The following is a 20,432-nucleotide window of genomic DNA, read 5'->3' on the forward strand; positions in this document are numbered from 1 at the left end:
GTGTTGAGTGCATCCAACTCATCACTGCATATACCTACCTGTTGTGTTGAGCGCACCCACCTCATCACTGCATATACCTAGCTGTTGTGTTAAGTGCACCCACCTCATCACTGCATATATCTACCTGTTGTGTTGAGTGCATCCACCTCATCACTGAATGTACCTACCTGTTGTGTTCAGTGCATCCACCTCATCACTGCATATACCTACCTGTTGTGTTAAGTGCATCCACCTCATCACTGCATATACCTACCTGTTGTGTTCAGTGCACCCACCTCATCCCTGCATAAACCTACCTGTTGTGTTCAGTGCACCCACCTCATTACTGCATATATCTACCTGTTGTGTTCAGTGAACCCACCTCATCACTGCATATACCTACCTGTTGTGTTGAGTGTATCCACCTACCTACATGAGTGCACGCAGTGTGATATACCACTCTGTGCATACCTGTTAACTGCACCTGTGTGACTGCACATTGTATTAGTCAAGTCAGTGCATACCTTTCACTTCATCCCCCCCGATATAGACAAAACGGACAAAACAGGTAGAGGAAGAGGTAGAGGCAGACCCAGAGGAAGGCCACCCAGCAGGTCTGTGCGAGGTCTTGTTGATGTGATTTTGTGCGGCCCTGACCCAAAGTGCAGTGCTCAGAAGAAGGCACAAGCCATCAACTCCCAAGATTGTCAGGACGTGGTTGATTATTTAACACAGAACACCTCATCTTCCACAGCCAATAGCGCTACTACAAGCACCACATCTGCTGCATTTGACACTTCGCAGGAGTTATATGGTGGTGAAATCACTGATTTACAGCCACTACTGCTACAACAAGATGAAGGCGCTAAGCAAGTTACACCACCTCACATGTGTGAGGTAGGCGACACTATGGACGTAATGTGTGAGGAGGAGGATGATGAAGTACCTGCTGTTGGTGCAGTTTTGGAGGTGTCTGAGGCAAGTGAAGCTGGGCAGGATGATTATGATGATGACGATTATACGTATGTTCCCAATAGAAGAGATGAACAGGGGGACAGTTCAGAGGGGGAGTCAGAGAGGAGTAGGAGGAGACGAGTTCCTGAAAGAAGCAAGGGGAGCTCATCGGCAGAAACAGCTGGTGGCAGTGTCCGGCGCCATGTATCGCTACCTATATACAGTCAACCAACATGCCCTTCAACGTCAGCTGCTGATGCCACCATAGTGCCATCACCCCAGGGGGCTCAGCGGTTTAGAAATTTTTAATGTGTCTGCCTCAGATCGGAACAATGCCATCTGTTGTCTCTGCCTTCAAAAATTGAGCCGTGGAAAGGCCATCACTCACGTAGGGACAAGTGCCTTATGAAGGCACATGGAGAAAAGGCACAAACTGCAATGGGAAGAGCACCTGAGCAAAAGCAGCGCACAAAAGAAAAGCCACCCTCCTTTTCCTCTTCCTCCTTCAGGTGCAGAATCTTCAGCAGCTTTCTCCCTTGCTCCTTCACAGTCATCCTCCTCCACTCCGCCTCTGCCCTTGAAGTTCCTGCTCTTCTGCCCGCCCCACAGCAGCCAGTTGTCCATGAAGGAAATTTTTGAGCAGAAGAAGCCAATTTCTGCCAGTCACCCCCTTGCCCTGCATCTGACAGCTGGCTTGGCGGAACTGTTAGCTTGCCAGCTGTTACCGTACAAGCTGGTGGACTCTGAGGCCTTCCGTAAATTTGTGGCCATTGGGACACCACAGTGGAAGATGCCAGACCAGAATTATTTCTCTAAAAATTTGATACCCAAACTGTACCGTGAAGTTGAGAGGCAAGTGGTGTCATCTCTGGCACACAGCGTTGGGTCAAGGGTCCATTTGACCACTGATGCCTGGTCTGCCAAGCACGGTCAGGGCAGGTACATTATGTACACAGCCCATTGGGTCAACCTGGTGACCGCTGACATGCAGGGAGTACGTGGCTGTGCAGCGGACCAACTTGTGACACCTCCACGTCTTGCAGGCAAGCCTCTTGCCACCTCCTCTCCGCCTGCTACATCCTATTTGCTGTCGTCATCCTCCTCCTCCTCCTCCTTGGCTGGTGCCGCGATCTCCTCTCTAGCTACACAGCCCCATCTCCCCAGGGCCTATGCTGCATGCCAGGTACAATGGTGTCACGCCATCTTAGACATGTCTTGCCTCAAAGCGGAGAGTCACACTTGAGCAGCTCTCCTGGCTGCTCTTAATAAACAGGTGGATCAGTGGCTGACCCCGCACCAGCTGGAGATCGGCAACGTGGTGTGTGACAACGGCAGCAATCTCCTTTCCTCTTTGAATTTGGGAAAGCTGACACATGTACCCTGCATGGCACATGTGCTGGATCTAGTCATTCAAAGATTTGTGTCAAAGTACCCAGGCTTAGAGGACATCCTGAATCAGGCCAGGAAGTTGTGTGGGCATTTCAGGCAGTCTTACACGGCCATGGCACGGTTTGTGGACATTCAGTGGGGAAACAACCTGCCGGAGGGACGCTTGATATGTGATAGCCCGACTCGCTGGAATTTGACCCATGTTCTCTCGCCTGCTAGAACAGGAGAAAGCCATCACCCAGTACCTGTACAATTACAGTAAAAGGACACAATCTGGGGGAGATGGGGATGTTGTGGCCCAACACCTGGATACTGATGCGAAATGCATGCAGGCTCATGCGGCCATTTGAGGAGGTGGCTTTGCTGATATTAAGCGGAGAAACAACTTGCCGGTGAGATGCTTGATTTGCGATGTCCCGACTCTCTGGAATTCGACCCTGGTTATGTTCTCTCACCTGCTAGAACAGGAGAAAGCCGTCACCCAGTACCTCTACAACTACAGTAGAAGGACACACTCTGGAGAGATGGGGATGTTCTGGCTCAACAACTGGACACTCATGCGAAATGCATGCAGGCTCATGCGGCACTTTGAGGAGGTGACCAACCTGGTGAGTCGCAGTGAAAGCACCATCAGTGACTTGATCCCGTACACTTACTTCCTGGAGCGTGCCCATGTATAGTGGTGGATCAAGCTGTGGAGGAGCGTGAAGAGGTACAGTTATGGCAGGGACAGTTATGGGAGCAATTTTCATCAGAACCAGATGTTTCCTCATCACCTGCGGCAGCACAGTGGGGGGAGGAGGAGGAAGAGTCGTGTGGGGAAGAGGAGTCAGACTTGGATGATGAGGAAGGTGTTTCTTTGGAGGAGGAGGAGGCGGCAGCAGAAGAACAACTGCAGCAGGCGTCACAGGGGGCTTGTGCTGCTCAACGTTCCCGTGGTGTTGTTCGTGGGGGAGGTGAGGAGGAGGACTTACCTGACGTCACTGAGGAAGAGCAAGAGGAGATGGAGAGTACGTCTGGATCCAACTTTGTGCAGATGTCGTCTTTCACTCTGTCCAGCCTGTTGACGGACCCCCATATAAAAAAACTCAAGGGGAATGACCTGTACTGGGTGGCAACGCTACTAGTCCCTCAGTATAGGCACAAAGTGGTGGACATGTTACCAACTCACCTAAAGGCAGAAAGGATGCAGCACATGCAGAACAAGCTGGCAAGTATGCTTTACAGTGCGTTTAAGGGTGATGTCACAGCACAACGCAATAAAGGTACCACTGCCAGTAATCCTTCTCCCATGTCCACGCAGGCAAGGACAGGACGCTCCAGCGATCTCATGATGATGTTGGACATGCGGACATTGTTTAGTCCAACGCCTCGCCTTAGCCCTTCCGGATCCACCCTCCACCAACGTCTGGACCAGCAGGTAGCTGACTACCTGGCTTTAAGTGTGGATGTAGACACTGTGAGCAGCGATGAACCCTTGGACTACTGGGTGCGCAGGCTTGACCTGTGGCCAGAGCTGTCCCAATTTGCCATCCAACTTCTGTCTTGCCCTGCCTCAAGCGTCCTGTCAGAAAGGAACTTCAGCGCAGCAGGAGGCATTGTCACTGAGAAGAGAAGTCGCCTAAGTCACAAAAGTGTTCAGTACCTCACCTTTATCAAAATAAAATAAGGTATGGATCCCGGAGGCCTACTGCCCGCCCCAAGATTAAGTCAGTCCCCACACACAGCATCTCTGCCTGCACGCCATGTGACTGCCTGTCCCAAGACTAAGTCGCTCCCCACACAGCATCTCTGCCCGCAGGCCACTTGACTGCCTTCTCCGCCACCACCAACAGGGTCCAGGACACCAGGCGGATTTCTGAATTTTAGCTAGCAGCGGCCACCATAATAATTTTTCTGGTGCGTGTACATGCCTGCCTAATTTTTCTGGCTGTACTGCAGCTGCAAGCCTGCAACAACAAAACAAAAGGCATGTACATGTGCCCATTCCCCTTCGTGATCATTACCTTGCTGCGGTGAAGGGGCTTGCGTATCACAATGAAGCAATGACCGCCGGCTATATAAGTTTCTCAGGGGAGCACACCCACGATAATAAGGTCGTTGCTTCATTGTGGACAGACCAAATTTGATCAACTGGACAGTCACTGTTCTGTCATCCAGCTACCTCAGCCCGGCGACCATATGGGCTGGAAAGCCGCCATCACCTGCACTCTTGTCATGGTGCACACCAGTCTAGCACGGCCATCACTACACAAATGGCTGTTTGCAGTCACTGCATACCTTTCACTGCATCTGTGACTGCATATTGTATTATACCTGGCAGTCAGTGCATACCTTTCACTTGAATGGATGGCAGACTTGCCCTCCAGAACAGATTCTCATGAAAGGCAAGTGGTGTCATCATTGTCCTCCATAAAAGATTCTCGTTAAAGGATTTAAAGTTGATTCATCTCATATACAGCAGGGCCTCGAAAGTCCTCCTGTATTGTTATTTTTGGTCACTACCTCGGGACGTGCATGCCATGCCTGCTGCCTTCCTTGGATGTGTGGTGGTAGCCGTTTCTCAGGCTCCAACTCTGGACCGGAATCGAACCCTGATTTCCCGGCCATTACCCGTGGTCACAATGGCAGACTTGCCCTCCGTAATAGATTCTCGTTGCAGGTACTGAACAGCAAGCAGAAAATGTAATTTAATAAAAATAGATGTAAGCTTTAACAATGGTAAAGAAAGAACCATTGAAAGTTGATAAGGCAGTCAGACATTACCTGATATCACTGAGTGAGGAAGAGCAATCTCGCCATGGTGTGCACCAGTCCAGCACGGCCGTCACTACACAAACATCTGTTTGCGGTGCGTTACACAGTGAGTTTGGTCTGTCAGTGGGAAGCAATACACTAATTACACAACCTGATTGATGTATATGTTACGGCCAGAACCCGAAGTGTGGCCACTTCTAGTTCTGGCCGGCCACTTCGGGTTCTGGCCGGCCAATATGCGAAGTGGCCGCAGCGCTGCGGCCAATGTGAGAAATGGAATGTTTACAGCCGTCTCGCCCGGCCAAATTGATGACAAACTTGCTTAATTTTAATGAAATGTAGCCGGCGGCAATGTCATAGAATAGATGAAGCCGCCGGCTTTCGCGCACTGCCTCTCCCCGATCCCCCCCCTCCCTCCTCTCGCCGCCGCCTCCCATTACAATACGTAGCAGCCGGGCGGGGACATGCAGCCGGAGAGTCGTTCGTCGCAGCAGGGGCAGCAGAGCGGGGGAGGCTGCAGACATCGCTTCTGCCAGCACCCCGCTCTGCAGGAACGGCAGGATTCCCCTGCCGCGACGAACGACTCTCCGGCTGCATGTCCCCGCCCGGCTGCTATGTATTGTAATGGGAGGCGGGGAGAGGAGGGAGGGTGGATCGGGGAGAGGCAGTGCGCGAAAGCCGGCGGCTTCATCTATGACATTGCCGCCGGCTACATTTCATTACAATTAAGCATCATCAATTTGGCCGCGGCGAGACGGCGTCAACAAAACATTTCTCACATTGGCCGCAGCGCTGCGGCCACTTCGCGCATTGGCCGGCCAGAACCCGAAGTGGCCGGCCAGAACTAGAAGTGGCCACACTTCGGGTTCTGGCCGTAACATATACACATGCAAGATGTTTTAAAGCACTTTAGGCCTGCAATTTAGCATTCAATGTGATTTCTGCCCTTAAAATGCTGCTTTGCGTCAAATCCAGATTTTCCCCCAGGACGTTTGGCATGTATCCCACTCCGCCATGCCCCCCTCCAGGTGTTAGATCCCTTGAAACATGTTTTCTATCACTTTTCTGTCCAGCATAAGTATTTCTAGTTTTCAAAGTTCGCCTCCCCATTGAAGTCTATTGCGGTTTGCGAAAGTTTGCACGAACCAAACTTTTTGCGGAAGTTCGCGAACTGAAAATCGTAGGTTCAGGCCATCTCTACTTCCCTCTTCATATTATCTCATTTTTTTCATTAGGTTTGTCTGGGTACACTTTAATATTTGAGTCAAGGATGCGTATGACTGTGCCTGATACTATGATAGTTTGTTCATATAATCTTATAATGCTCTCTAATGCTGAGACAGTAATACTATATCAATGCTCAAATTAGATTTTGTGCCCTGTGCCCACTTGGGGACCTAGTTGTGTGTACTATTGCTTGATTGGGTTTTTTCAGCTTTGTTTCAGATTTCAAGAATGAGATGTTGGTATTTTTGTTGAAAATAAGAAATATGGTTTGTTTAAAATTGATTCTGTATTATTAAAGATAAATGTTTAATCAGTTTTAAATGAGGTATTATTATGATCATTGTTAATGATGATTTGCATAGTGGTATCATCTCCTCAGAGTAAGTACAAACCAGGGTATATAAAAATATAGAAAATGGTATATATACTGTAAAAATGCAGACATTGGTTCTTAACCCATTCAGGTTCCGTCGTTTTCACTTGAGAAATGTTCACCTCCCATTCATTAGCCTATAACTTTATCACTACTTATCACAATGAACTGATCTATATCTTGTTTTTTCCGCCACCAATTAGGCTTTCTTTGGGGGGTACATTTTGCTAAGAGCCACTATTATTATTATTTCTCAGTTTTCAGCCATTATAGTTTTAAAATAATACATGCCTCCATAATTAAAACTCACGTTTTGTATTTGCCCATATGTCCCGGTTATTACACCGTTAAATTTATGTCCCTATCACAATGTATGGCGACAATATTTTATTTGGAAATAAAGGTGCATTTTTTCTGTTTTGCATCCATCACTATTAACAAGTTTAAAATAAAAAAAATATAGAAATATTTCATCTTTACATTGATATTTAAAAAGTTTAGACCCTTAGGTAAATATTTACATGTTTTGTTTTTTTTATTGTAATGTTTTTTTTTTTTTTTATATTAAACATTTTATTTGGGTATTTTTGGGAGGGTGGGATGTAAAGTATAGTTTTATAATGTAATGTTTAACTTTTTTTTAATTTTAGTTGTAGTTCTACTTTTTGGCCACAAGATGGCGGCCATGAGTTTGTTTACATGACGTCACTCTAAGCGTAACTCACGCTTAGAGTGACTCATCGGGAAGGGAACGGCCGCGGGAGTGCGCGGTAGAGCGCCTGGTTCCTGGACGTAGTTTCAACGTCCAGGAACCAAAATAGGTTAATAAAGTTTGCAGCTTCAAAATGTGAATCTGCTCCCCAGCTAAAGATCCTTACTGTTCCCTTACTGCTCTCCCTGTGTCACATGACTGCCTAGGGCAGAGATGGCAGATAAGGCCATTTGAAAGCAGAGGAGGTTAACAATATGTCATCTTCCATGAATCAGGAAGTAGAAACGGTGCAGAGTTGTTTTAGGATTTGTATCAGGTGTAACAAAGAAATATTTTTTGTTTAAAGGTTATCATGCTGATGCGTATCTTTTAGAGCAGAGAGGAATTTCTGAGTTCAGGTCCGCTTTAAGCATAATGTTTCTTTCACTGGAGGTAGTGTTTAATTTTCCACAAAAAAGAAAATTGGGAAACGCTTCAGCACTGTCTAGACCTGAAAAACATAGATTAAAGGATAAATAAATATGTAAATACAAGGTGTTACTGCAGTTCAGGTTTTATCAAAAGTATTTCAGCATGCTAGAAATAGAAAGAACTAAAATAGGAAATAAAAAATAAAATAAAAACAATCCTGTAAAGGTGTGAATTACATTTCTGGCAAACCTGATAGGAGAGATCAACTGATTATGTCAGCCTTGCCCTTTAAAAAGTTGAAAAGTCATACTGGACATCAGATCAAGGAAAAGAAAGAAGACAACCAGGCAGTTCATCATGCCTTGCCAGCTGTGTGAATGTGTAATTGTATTTCTCTGTGTTGCTCACATTTCTTAACCTTTGCAGCAGCATTCTAATTAGTAATAGGCAGCATTCATTTTTGTATTTTACATCTTGTTTCTTGATAAATCACTGCAGAACATTTTCACCAAAATGTAGCTAGTCAATGTTAGCTTTGTATTACTCATTAAAGCTTCACTATATTTCTTATCCTGAGTCCTCTTAGCTGTATCTTTTAAATACTCACAAGTGAGGCCAAGAATTGCACTTTTGGTAAATTAATTCTATATCTACACACATAGCATTACAGATGGATTTCTTCAGAATCACCCATGAGGAGATGGAATAGTCAAAAACCTTAATCAACATTTAGCCTCTGAAGCAAAACCTTTGGAAATACAGTATAATCTATGTACAGTATATAGAAAAATAACAAGTTAAGTAATTGTGCTAATGTGCTAATTCCTCTATATAAATCACTTGTAAGCCCACATCTAGAGCATAGGATACAGTTTTGGGCACCACACTATAGAAAGGCCTTCCCCTCGATCAAGTGGAATATGTGTGGGTTCAGGACAGTGTTTTCTTTTCTTTTCTTCCCTTTCTGAATGAACTTGATGGATGGATGTCTTCTTTCCACCAAACTACAACTGCATTTAAAAAGGGCTTGGATGCTTTACTTGCATTGAAGGGCATCCACGGCTATAATTACTAGGTAATACTGGAGAAAGTTGATCCAGGGATTTATCTGACCGCCATTTGAAGTCAGTAAGACATTTTTCCCTTTTAAGGCTAAATGGCACAGTCCTTGAAAGTTTTTTTTGCCTTCCCCTCAATCACCTGGCACATGTGCGGGTTCAGGACAATGTAATCTTTTCTTTTCTTTTCTGGTTGAAATTAATGAACAGATTTATTTTTTCGACCAAAATAACTATGTTACTATGTAACTATAATATAAGTAAAAAGAAAAACCTGGCAGACCGTGTTATTTTTAATGTCATAGTGTACACTATTGATTAAAATAACTATTTTTGTAATGCTGTACTTAGGGCACACATTACCACAAGTGCTAGGAGCAATTTCTTTCCTCACACAACTCTGCCTCTCTGCTGTAAAATCATTCTGTCATTTTTAGATACAAAAGTGTTGGGCTCTGCTGGACTACACCAGAACCCTGCACAGAGGGGTTGCTATCAACTCCTCAGTGTATTGTTTATTAATCATCTTGCTGATTTCAGAATGAAATCTATTGAAAATCGATCTAAATGCATTATTGGACCATTAGATCCAATGCAACTCTATGGGCCATCGATCTGCTGCCAGCAGCAGATCGACCTAGATCTGTCAGATAGATCAAATCCATCGAAATCAGCCGCAAATCGATCAAATGGGGAATTTTATAGAATCGATTTCTGATTTCTATTAGAATCAATCGATGGCTAAAATCGACCAGTGTATGGGACCCATTATTCAGATGGTGGTAGGTGGTTAAGATTAGAGCAATGTGTGTTTACTGTCTCACTTGTCTGTTTACAAAGGCATTATCAGGATCTTTATTATCTCCCTCCCAGCATGAACAGCACATAGCAGCCTAGGAAGTAGCTGCAACCCCGAGTGCAACATCACAAGCAGCCAGTCAGTCAGGAGTAGTGAATACATATCTCCCTGACTGCTAGTTATATTACAGCAATATTACAGCACATCTAGCTACTTGTTACCTCTTCAGATTAGCCTCCTCCTCAGCCTCTCTTGTATGCTGTGACACAGTGAAGTATATTTGTGAGCTGTGTGAGGAATGAAGGATCATTTTAAAGCAGGTGGACAGGGAAAGAGAACTGGTTGAATAAATAAAGTGCCCCTAGCAGTAGTGGTAATGTGTATCCTAATATAGAGTATTAAAAAAAAGTTGTTTCAATTGATAGTGTTCCTATAATAAGCTTATTTCACACTGTGCATTGCAGTGTGACAAGATTGCAATTCAACTGAGTCAAAAAGTTGCATTGCGTGGTAGCGTTTTTTAATGCAATCATACAGTGAGGAATACAATACAATGAAAGTATGCCTCGCTGCCACTGTAAATGTGCACATTGCCCTGTAAATGCCCTGCATATTGTGCATTACCCAGATGAGACGTGTCACAAACAACGTGATAGTCCCATAGGAATATCATTGCATCGATTCATGAGAGGAGCCTCAGAGTTACAAGGAAAAAGTCTCCCTTTAAATTTGCATCCCAACACTGCCAAGGAAGTGCCTTAACATTTTATGGTGCACACAAACACACACATTCTATGCACTCCCCTCTGCAATCCCCCCCCCCCCCCCCATACACATCCCACACACACCTTGTACACTGATACAGAAGGCAGGGTGAAAGGTCCAACAATGTAACGATTTGGACCAACACCTTGCCTGACATCAACTCACACATTCAGAAGAGGCTCTGGAACATGGATATTGAAGACACGTGACATCATGGATACAATTCACAAATTACAGTAAATCTACTCAAATCCAGCCAGAATTTTTTGCAAAAAAACTTGAGAGAACGTATAGAATATAGAAATCCATTCAAGGTGTGGATCTTGGCATCTGAAAAAATGGGTTTAAGGGGTTGCCCTTAGTAACCACCGTTCGGACGACTGCACAAAGCACCTTGACATTCTCACAGCTGTAGCAGATATTGAAGTAGACCATATAAATCTCAAGCAGATAAGGAAATTTATTAGCATCAAACAGAAACACAAGGTGCATATTGTCAGCATTCTTTGTTACATCAGCCAAGCAAGAATATGAATATTATTGCAGATTTTAATGTTACTTTGCAATCATATGTCAGCACTAGAAAAACTGACCTAGGTTCAGCCTTAGGAAACTTGATCTAGGCTAGCAAAGAGAGGCCTTGATTCACTAACCAGCGCTAAGCTGGTTAGTGTGCTCTAAGAACTAGCTGTGCGCAATGTACATTTTAGGCACTAAATGGCTTTTCACTCCGGCGCTAGTACTTAGCGGTGGTTAGGGAATCAAGCCCAGAAGCTACAGCAAAAGTAGTTAAGCTAAGTTAAGATGGAAAGACAGCGAGTGTACCCAGGTAACAAGGAGTTTTGCTTATATACAAAGAAACTTCCAGTTTACCAAGGGTTACTATGTGACATCACACTGTGGGTGTGTCGTGGGTGTGTTATGCATGTCAATCACATTAGGAGCTTTCTATTGGCTTCCATGAACCTGTAATTGCCAGGACACACTGCGCAGCTGCGAAGACTCCAGACCAAAGTGGGAGCTTCCGGTGACTCATACTCTGGATTCCAGTAATCTGTGTGTTTTGGAATCGAGGTAATTTTTTACTTTGCCAGTCCCAGACCCTGACTTTCTGTGCATTTGAGCAGATCAAGCTTAATAGCCTTCCCCAAAGCATGATGTACCACTAAAGTGATCAGAATTATGTTTCTCTAGCATGTCTTAAGGGAGAAAGTGAGAACTCTGACTATAGTCTTCTTGCTGAAAGAGTGGTTCTCTAAAGTAAATTGGGATATACATTGCAAGAACCTGAAGGCTTCTACACTTTTTGAAACATAATGTCAAGGTTATGGATTCAGGGATGTCATATATAGAAGTAGCTTTAGAATCAGGTGCAGTAGAGAATGGGCTTGCAGATTGGAAGCTAGAGGCCTTAATGGGAAAACAGACCATGTAAATATTTTTCTGATTTTTGGATACCAGTAGTGTTGGGCGAACACCTGGATGTTCGGGTTCGGGCCGAACAGGCCGAACATGGGCCAGATGTTCGGCATGTTCGGCCCGAACGCCGAACTCAATGGAAGTCAATGGGACCCCCGAACATGGGGGCCCTATGGGGTCGCAGGCATAAGGGGGGAGCATGCCCCGGTCGCGGGGGGGGGTCAGAAATTCCCCCCACCCCCTCCGCTAGCGCTCCCCCCTCTGCCCGCTTCCCCATAAAAAAAGTTATAGTACCTGGTGCCTGGTGGCTGGCAGTGGAGTGAGGAGGAGGAGGAGGAGTCCGAGTAGCAGAGTGGCGTTGAGGCCGGGCAGCGGGCGGTTCAGCGCTAGTACCCTTGTGGTACTTCCGCCCTTTCTCTGACCTCACGTCCTCTGCATACGAGGGTACGCATCATGCGTACCCTCGTATGCGTCATCACGCAGAGGACGTGAGGTCAGAGAAAGGGCGGAAGTACCACAAGGTACTAGCGCTGAACCGCCCGAACCGCCCGCTGCCCGGCCTCAACGCCACTCTGCTACTCGGACTCCTCCTCCTCCTCCTCCTCACTCCACTGCCAGCCACCAGGCACCAGGTACTATAACTTTTTTTATGGGGAAGCGGGCAGAGGGGGGAGCGCTAGCGGAGGGGGTGGGGGGAATTTCCAACCCCCCCCGCGACCGGGGCATGCTCCCCCCTTATGCCTGCGACCCCATAGGGGGGCAGTATTCGGCCGAACAGGGGCCCTGTTCGGCCATGTTCGGCCATGCATTCAACAGTTCGGGCGAACCCCGAACAGTTTGGCCGAACACCACCAGGTGTTCGGCCGAACTCGAACATCACCCGAACAGGGTGATGTTCTGCAGAACCCGAACAGTGGCGAACACTGTTCGCCCAACACTAGATACCAGCCGATGAGGGTGAATAGTTCAGCTGGTAGGATGGAAACAGAAAGTTAGAACTTGAAGAATATATGCATTCCTACAACCTTTCCAAATGCAAAAACAGAAAACGCCTTCAATAGCTGCAATACCCAGCAGCTATAAGCATCTATTTGAATCTAATCCCTTTAGTATCTCATCAAACAAATTCATATCCTGTTATGATGATTGAACATCTCACCGACAGTGGCGTGACATACATTCAAAAACATACGAAGCATTTTCTCTAACACACAGGCATTCAATCTTCATGATTTTTTTGTTTTCAGATGTGACATACTAATAGAAAGAATGTACACTGAAGTGTTAAAGAGGCAGTGTAGTGATGTATAGTAAAATGCATTCAGTTATTCAGGATACCCACTTTTACAGTTATTTTCTTTGTTTTAGCATCAGAAACACATCCTATATCTTTATATTGCTGCAGGGACATAACAATAGACCCTGCAAGAGGTGCAGCTGCAGGGAGGCCCAGAAGCCACAGGTGGGCCTGTGGGGGGAGAAGTTTCTTTTCCCTGTCCTAAGAGGCTGACAACTAAGGGTACAGGGAGAAAAAACTTTCTGTTCTCTGCACAATTGGTCTAATGACTGCATCTGCTCAGCCACTGATAAGGAATCATACAACATTTTGCAGACAAATATTTGTAGGTAGTCCCTAATCCGTGTGCAGCAGGGTCTTGTGCACAGCGCCCAGCCCCTAACCTCTTTACCACTCCCCAAGTGCTCTGTACTGTAGTGATGTGGGAGGAGTCTGCAGAGCCAGTTCTGCTCCATCAGAGATGGACAGAGTGAGTGTAATATGCTGAGGCTGGGAGCACACCCGTCTGTTGGTTTTCAGTATGCGTTTTGTGCACACCATGGGCTATATTCACGAAAGCGTGATAACACAGTTATCACTTGTTAAAGCTTTTCACGCGAAAACGCGCACATAAACCATTGTGTGCATGTGTTGCGCGTGAAAAGTTTAGCTCTCGCGTGATAATTTTTATCGCGCATATGGCGTTGCACTTGACGCAATAAGCGCACTTTCAACATAATAAGTACTGCGCTTTGCGCGTTACACAGATAGAGCGGGGGACGGGAGGATACAAACCACACTCCCAAGTTGCACTTTGCACGTGGCACTTTGAACGGGGCACTTTGCACTTTGCACGTGTTTGCACATGGCACTTTGCACTTTACACATGGCACTTTGCACATGGCACTTTGTACTTTGCACGTGTTTGCACGTGTTTGCACGTGGCACTTTGCACTTTGCATGTTTTTGCACGTGGCACTTTGCACGTGTTTGCACGTGGCACTTTGCACGTGTTTGCACGTGGCACTTTGCACGTGTTTGCACGTGGCACTTTGCACTTTGCATGTGTTTGCATGTGGCACTTTGCACTTTGCACGTGGCACTTTGCACATGGCATTTTGCACTTTGCACGTGTTTGCATGTGGCACTTTGCATGTGTTTGCACGTGGCACTTTGCACTTTGCATGTGTTTGCATGTGGCACTTTGCACGTGTTTGCATGTGGCACTTTGCACTTTGTACTTGGCATTTGCACGTAGAACTTTGCACGTGTTTGCACGTGGCACTTTGCACTTGGCACTTTGCACATGGCACTTTGCACGTGGCACTTTGCACTTTGGACTTTGGACACAATGTGGGCTGCACGACCGCTGTCTGGAACCTAGGCCTGATGTTAATTGACAGCCATTTTTTTTTGGGGGGGGGGATTTTAAGTCCCCACATCATCAATTAGTGTTCCCCTTTGCAAAATAATGATGATACATGCCTCAATGACCCTAAAAACCCCTTTTAAAGCAATTTAAAGGGCACTTCCGTTTTTTCTATCCAGATATCCGAATCTGGCCGGATATCCCGGATACTGGGGTTGGCTATCCCAGTGGAAATTTTTGAACTCCGATATCCGACCCGGATCAGATATCTGGGTATCCGGATCCGAATTAGTTCCAGATAGTGAAAAATGGTATCTAACCATTGGTGATAAGCAAAGCTTTTAAAGGCAAAAAACAGGTATGCAGTGACTGGTATCAATACAATGTGCAGCTGTCACACGCGCAGGTACACTGAACAGGTATGAAGTGACAGGTATATAACACTGCATGCTGTCACGCAGGTGCAGTGAACATGAACAGGTATGCAGTGACTGGTATTACAAATGTGCAGCTGTCACACACACACAGGTACCGTAAACAGGTATACAGTGACTGGAATATATAACACTGCATGCTACTGTCACGTAGGTGCAGTAAGCATGAACAGGTATGCAGTGACTGGTATTACAAATATGCAGCTGTCCCACACAGGTGCAGTGAAAAGGTAAGCAACCTAACAAGCTTAACAAGCCTAACAAGCTAACATGCTTAACACAAGAGCCTAACTAAGCTTTCCCTAATCTGTGCAGAAACCTCTCTCCCTTCTCTGACTACCTACGCAGCACACAGAGTGAGGAAATGGCTGACGCTGCTGCTTTTTATTAGGGGGGGTCTCCAGGAGGGAGTGTAGCTTGATTGGCTGCCCTGTGTCTGCTGGCTGTGATGTAGAGGGTCAAAGTTGAGCTAAATGATGTAGTATAGGGGGTGGGTCAAACTTGCATAAAGTTTGCGGTTCACCGCGATTGCGAACCACCGATGTTCACGCGAACAATTCGGGCCATCTCTAATGTATGTAACAGTAAGCAACATTTCCTGCATCTTTGTGTCTCACTGTACTGACCCATTTATTACATAGGGAAGGTAAGTACCTGTCTGTGGGAATGTTAGGACACACAGGTGAGGGTACACTAGTGATTAGTGAAGATAGGAGAGGATGAATCAGCTTGGCACTACTCAGACATTTAATTGCTGACTAAGTGGGGACACATGTAAAAAAAGGCCATTGATGCAATCAAGTGAAACATTATCGTGGCTTGAGGATGCGCTGTGCACAGCCTGAGGATTGTTTCGCCATGCTATGAGCTTCTCCTGAAGCCTAACGTGCACAAGAAGAGTAACTGAAGTGAGGGATCATTAAAAGTGTCTCTGTGTCAAATCACTTTCAGTCCGGATCTGGACTCCACACCCTGTGTGAGCATGCAGCCAATCAGACATATGGAATTCCTTGAACGTGTCATCTCATGACACAACTCCAAGAGGTGTTCGCCTGTACAGTCCCTCAACACCAATAGGATGTGCCAAATACAAAAGAGGAGGTGCTGTCACAGCGGAGAGGAAATTACCTGTGCAGTCTGGCGATTGTGCACTGGAGGGCTGCATAACGGCAACTCCATACATAGGAGTGCTAAAATGATTGCATGCCTTACGCAGTGTATATTGGAAGGCGGGCTACTGCAGAAAGGGGAATGGGGTTAGAAAGGTATAAGGGAGAGCAATTAGTTGCTAGAGGGTTCAGATGGTATCAAGAACTGGCTGAGCTGAATACAAATAGGATGCCAAGTATGTGGAGACCTGGAAAAAGACCTTTTTAGATCACACAACCAGATTACAGGACTTGTACTGAAGCAAAGTGGAACTTCTGAGTAGGGCCAAGCTGATTCTTCCTCTCCTATGTTTAGGCATTCATGAAATTCAGTTTGCTTTGAGCACATTCAGCGCTTTGAAAGAAATTACAGATAGTTTCCTTGTGCTTTTACTTTTAGATGTCACAGCCTGTGATCCTGACAACCCCCTTTTTCTCCCCCATTGCTACACCTGTGAAAATGTTGGAGATTACATATTTTTCTGTACACCTTCATTACTAACACTCATCACCAGGGCCGCCATCAGAAATTTTTGGGCCCCATACTGGGAAAATCTACTGGGTCCCCCCCACTCTCCCCTCTGCCCTACATGGCAGATCACATCTTTGAAGTCCTGAGTGCACTAACGTCTGTGTGCCAGCTTTTCATGCACTCCCATGGTTGGGAGGGTTCTGCCTATGCTCGTGCAGAATGATCCCAGCTATGAGAGCATGATGGTGTGTGTCTTGGAACTGTGCATGCGCAGTGCCCCGCATCCCATTTGGATTGTGCAGATTTCAGAGGAGGACAACAGATGGATTTGAGCCAAAAATAATTCCGGGTACAACCCCGTTGTACTTGGCGAAATAAACGTGATTCTGATTTTGATTCTGATTCTGAAGGGTATTGAGGGAGCTGATGGACTACAAGGAGCCCCAGGTAAGTAAAAATCATTTTCTCCCATTTGTCTCAGGTTTACTTTAATCACTAACTGACTCACAGACAGACACAGACAGCAGCTAGGGCCCATTTGTGGCATTTGTCACCGGGCCCCAGATTCACTTGGGTCCCATACAGTAGTCGCCCCTGTGATGCCCTGAAGGTGGCCCTGCACATCACACTCTGCTTGGAGTTCATTACAGTGCATTGCCAGATCTGGCATATCATTGTAACATAATTTGTTAAAATCCTTACAATGTAGTTAGTCTTAGTGAGTTTTAGTACTTAGGATTCAGTGAGGAGTGAAGGCAGTAGCTTTAAAAGTGTCTTGGACCAAAAAAATCATCATGAACAACACCATCTTCGGAGCCTAAGATAAGGAGGGCATTCATGGAGCACCAAAATTGGTGTAGAGACAAATTCCAAAAGCCTGCTGTATGTTTTGTGTATTTAGTAAAGTGATAGCATAGCTTTTCACCTTGAGTAACCTGATATTTACATAGACTTTTTGCAGACTGCTCTTCCGTTGTTTACAGTTTCTAGCAGATGTCCATAATGGGTTCTTGGAATTACCTTAGGCAGTAGTGTGGTGGACTATGCCATCAGTGACATGGACCCTGCAAGCATCCGTGCTCTCATAGTCACCCCACAATCACACCTGTCAGACCACAACCAAATCCTACTATACATCAATTCCTCAAGCAAACCCTCTGTACAACAACATCCAGGAAGCCTGTGTAACCTACCACCCTCTTTTAAATGGTCCAGAGAATCAACCATAAAGTACAAGGAGACTCTCAACAGACCAGAAGCAATACAGCTACTTCTGGACTATCAAACATATACCTACAACCCTGATCAACAAGGTGTGCAGCAAGCAGCAAAGTACTTCAACCAGATATTACACACCATTGCAGAAATGGCCAACATAAGAAGGACTGCCCAAAAGTGACCATCAAAGAAAAACTCAAACAAATGGTTCGACAGTGAATGCAAGTCACTAAGAAACAACCTACGAGCCATATCAAACAAAAAACACAGACATCCAAACAACATAGAATTGAGGACAGCACATGACGCCGCACAACGTCAATATAAATCGACCATTAAAAAGAAAAAACAAAATCACATCCAAAATCGACTCGAACGGCTTGAAGAATCCCTGCAAGACAACTCCTTTTGGGAGACCTGGAAACAAATTGGCAAAAAACCCAAACAAAATAATCAGCATATCCAAAATGGCCAAGTCTGGCTATAATACTTCAAAGACCTATAGAGAGACATTCCTATAAAAGAACTCAGCCCAGAACAAGTACAAATATTCAGCAAATTAAAGAACCTGGAGGAGAAGGTGAAAGATTTTAAAACCCACTTGACACACCTTTCACACTGGAGGAAATAAAAGAGAAGATACAATCCATGAAAGGCAAAAAAGCTAGTGGCACAGATGGAATCCTATCAGAAATGACCAGATCTGGCACCCCAGAAATCCATGCTGCAATATGGAAACTATTCAACCTGGTCCTGTACGCCCGTTACTTCCCTGAAGTCTGGAATGAAGGACTCATAACTCCTATTTACAAGAGTGGAGATCGCTATGACCCAGCCAACTACAGAGGCATCTGTGTGAGCAGCACACTGGGAAAACTGTTCAACAGCATCCTGAATAAGAGAATCCTCACCTTTCTCACACAGCACAATGTTATCAGTAAGAGCCAAGCAGGTTTTATGCCAAACCATCGCACCACCGACCACATCTACACCTTGCACACCCTTATCAAGCACCATGTACACAGACGAAGAAAGGGAAAAATATTTGCCTGCTTTGTGGACTTTAAAAAGGCTTTTGACTCAGTGTGGCATCCAGGTTTGTTCCTGAGACTCCTAGAGAGCGGAGTAGGAGGGAAAACATATGATGTCATAAAGAGCTCATACACTGGGAACAAGTGCAGTGTGAAAGTAAATGGGAAAAGAACACCTTATTTCCTCCAGGGTCAGGGGGTAAGACAGGGTTGCAGCCTGAGTCCAACACTTTTCAACATATACATCAACAAATTAGCCTCAGCCCTAGAGGCTTCATCAGCACCAGGACTCACCCTGCATGACACAACAGTGAAATTCTTACTGTATGCAGATGACCTCTTACTGCTATCACCAACTAAAGAAGGTCTACAAGACAGCCTAGAAACCCTGGAGAAATTTAGCACAACATGGGCACTCCCCATTAATCTAAAGAAAACCAAAACCATGGTGTTCCAGAGGAAAAACAGGTCAGCCCAGAGCCCATCCTTTATACTCAATGACTGTGAAATCAGCAGAACCGATAAATATACCTACCTTGGTCTGGAAATCAACCAATCAGGAAGCCTTAAGTCAGCCATGGAGGCCCTAAAAGCCAAAGCATGCCGAACGTTCTATGCCATCAGGAAAGAACTGTACCACCTCAAACCACCAGTAAAGGTCTGGCTGAAGGTTTTTGACAGTGTCATCACCCCAATCCTACTGTATGGAAGTGAAGTATGGGGCCCCACCACCTACCCAGACCAATCAAAATGGGAATCCAGCCCAACAGAAATATTCCACCTTGAGTTCTGCAAACACCTTCTCCATGTCCATCGGAGTACCTCAAACAATGCCTGCCGAGCTGAGCTGGGGAGATTCCCATTACTGCTTGAGATACAGAAGAGAGTGTTGTCCTTCTGGGCCCACCTACAGAGCAGCAGCCCCGACTCACCCCACTACAAAGCCATGCTGCACAATGAAGACCAAGAAAAGCCGTGTGCACTGAAAGTCGTGGTCAGCTCTATACTCCCTCCAACCCCCGACCCACAGGTCATAACAAAAGTCCAGATAAAACACACCACAGCTAAGAGTAAAGAAGACTATGTGGAAAAATGGAGGAGTGAAATAACAGTCACAAACGCTAGCCATATACCAGTCTCTACAAAGAGAATATAAAATGGCCCCATACCTGAAAAAGCTGCAAAACTCTCAAGAGAGGAAAATCCTGAGTGTCTACAGATTGAGTGCTCACAACCTCGAAATAGAGTCTGGGAGACACAGACAGACGTACAAACCCAGGGAGGAGAGACTTTGCCAACACTGTGAGCAGAAGACCCTTGAGGATGAAAGCCACTTCCTGCTGCACTGTCCCAAATATACTGCAACCAGGGACACTTACTTTAAGAAATTGTTGGAACTATTCCCAGACTTTCTCACACTAGAAGATGAGAGACAAACATATATCCTACTAGGAGAAGAGGAATCCACAGTGACAATCGCTGCACACTATGTCACAGCATGCCACAGACTGAGAGGAGCGTAACGGAACTGTAAACCTAAAAAAAATGTCCACAGACTGCCTACCCACTGTACCCCTGCCCCACCCCCTTCCATGTCCCCTATTCTCCCTTGCTTTGGCAATACCTGTAATGAATCTTGGT

Source organism: Hyperolius riggenbachi, chromosome 2, assembly GCF_040937935.1.
Source record: "Hyperolius riggenbachi isolate aHypRig1 chromosome 2, aHypRig1.pri, whole genome shotgun sequence".
Classification (NCBI taxonomy): Eukaryota; Metazoa; Chordata; class Amphibia; order Anura; family Hyperoliidae; genus Hyperolius; species Hyperolius riggenbachi.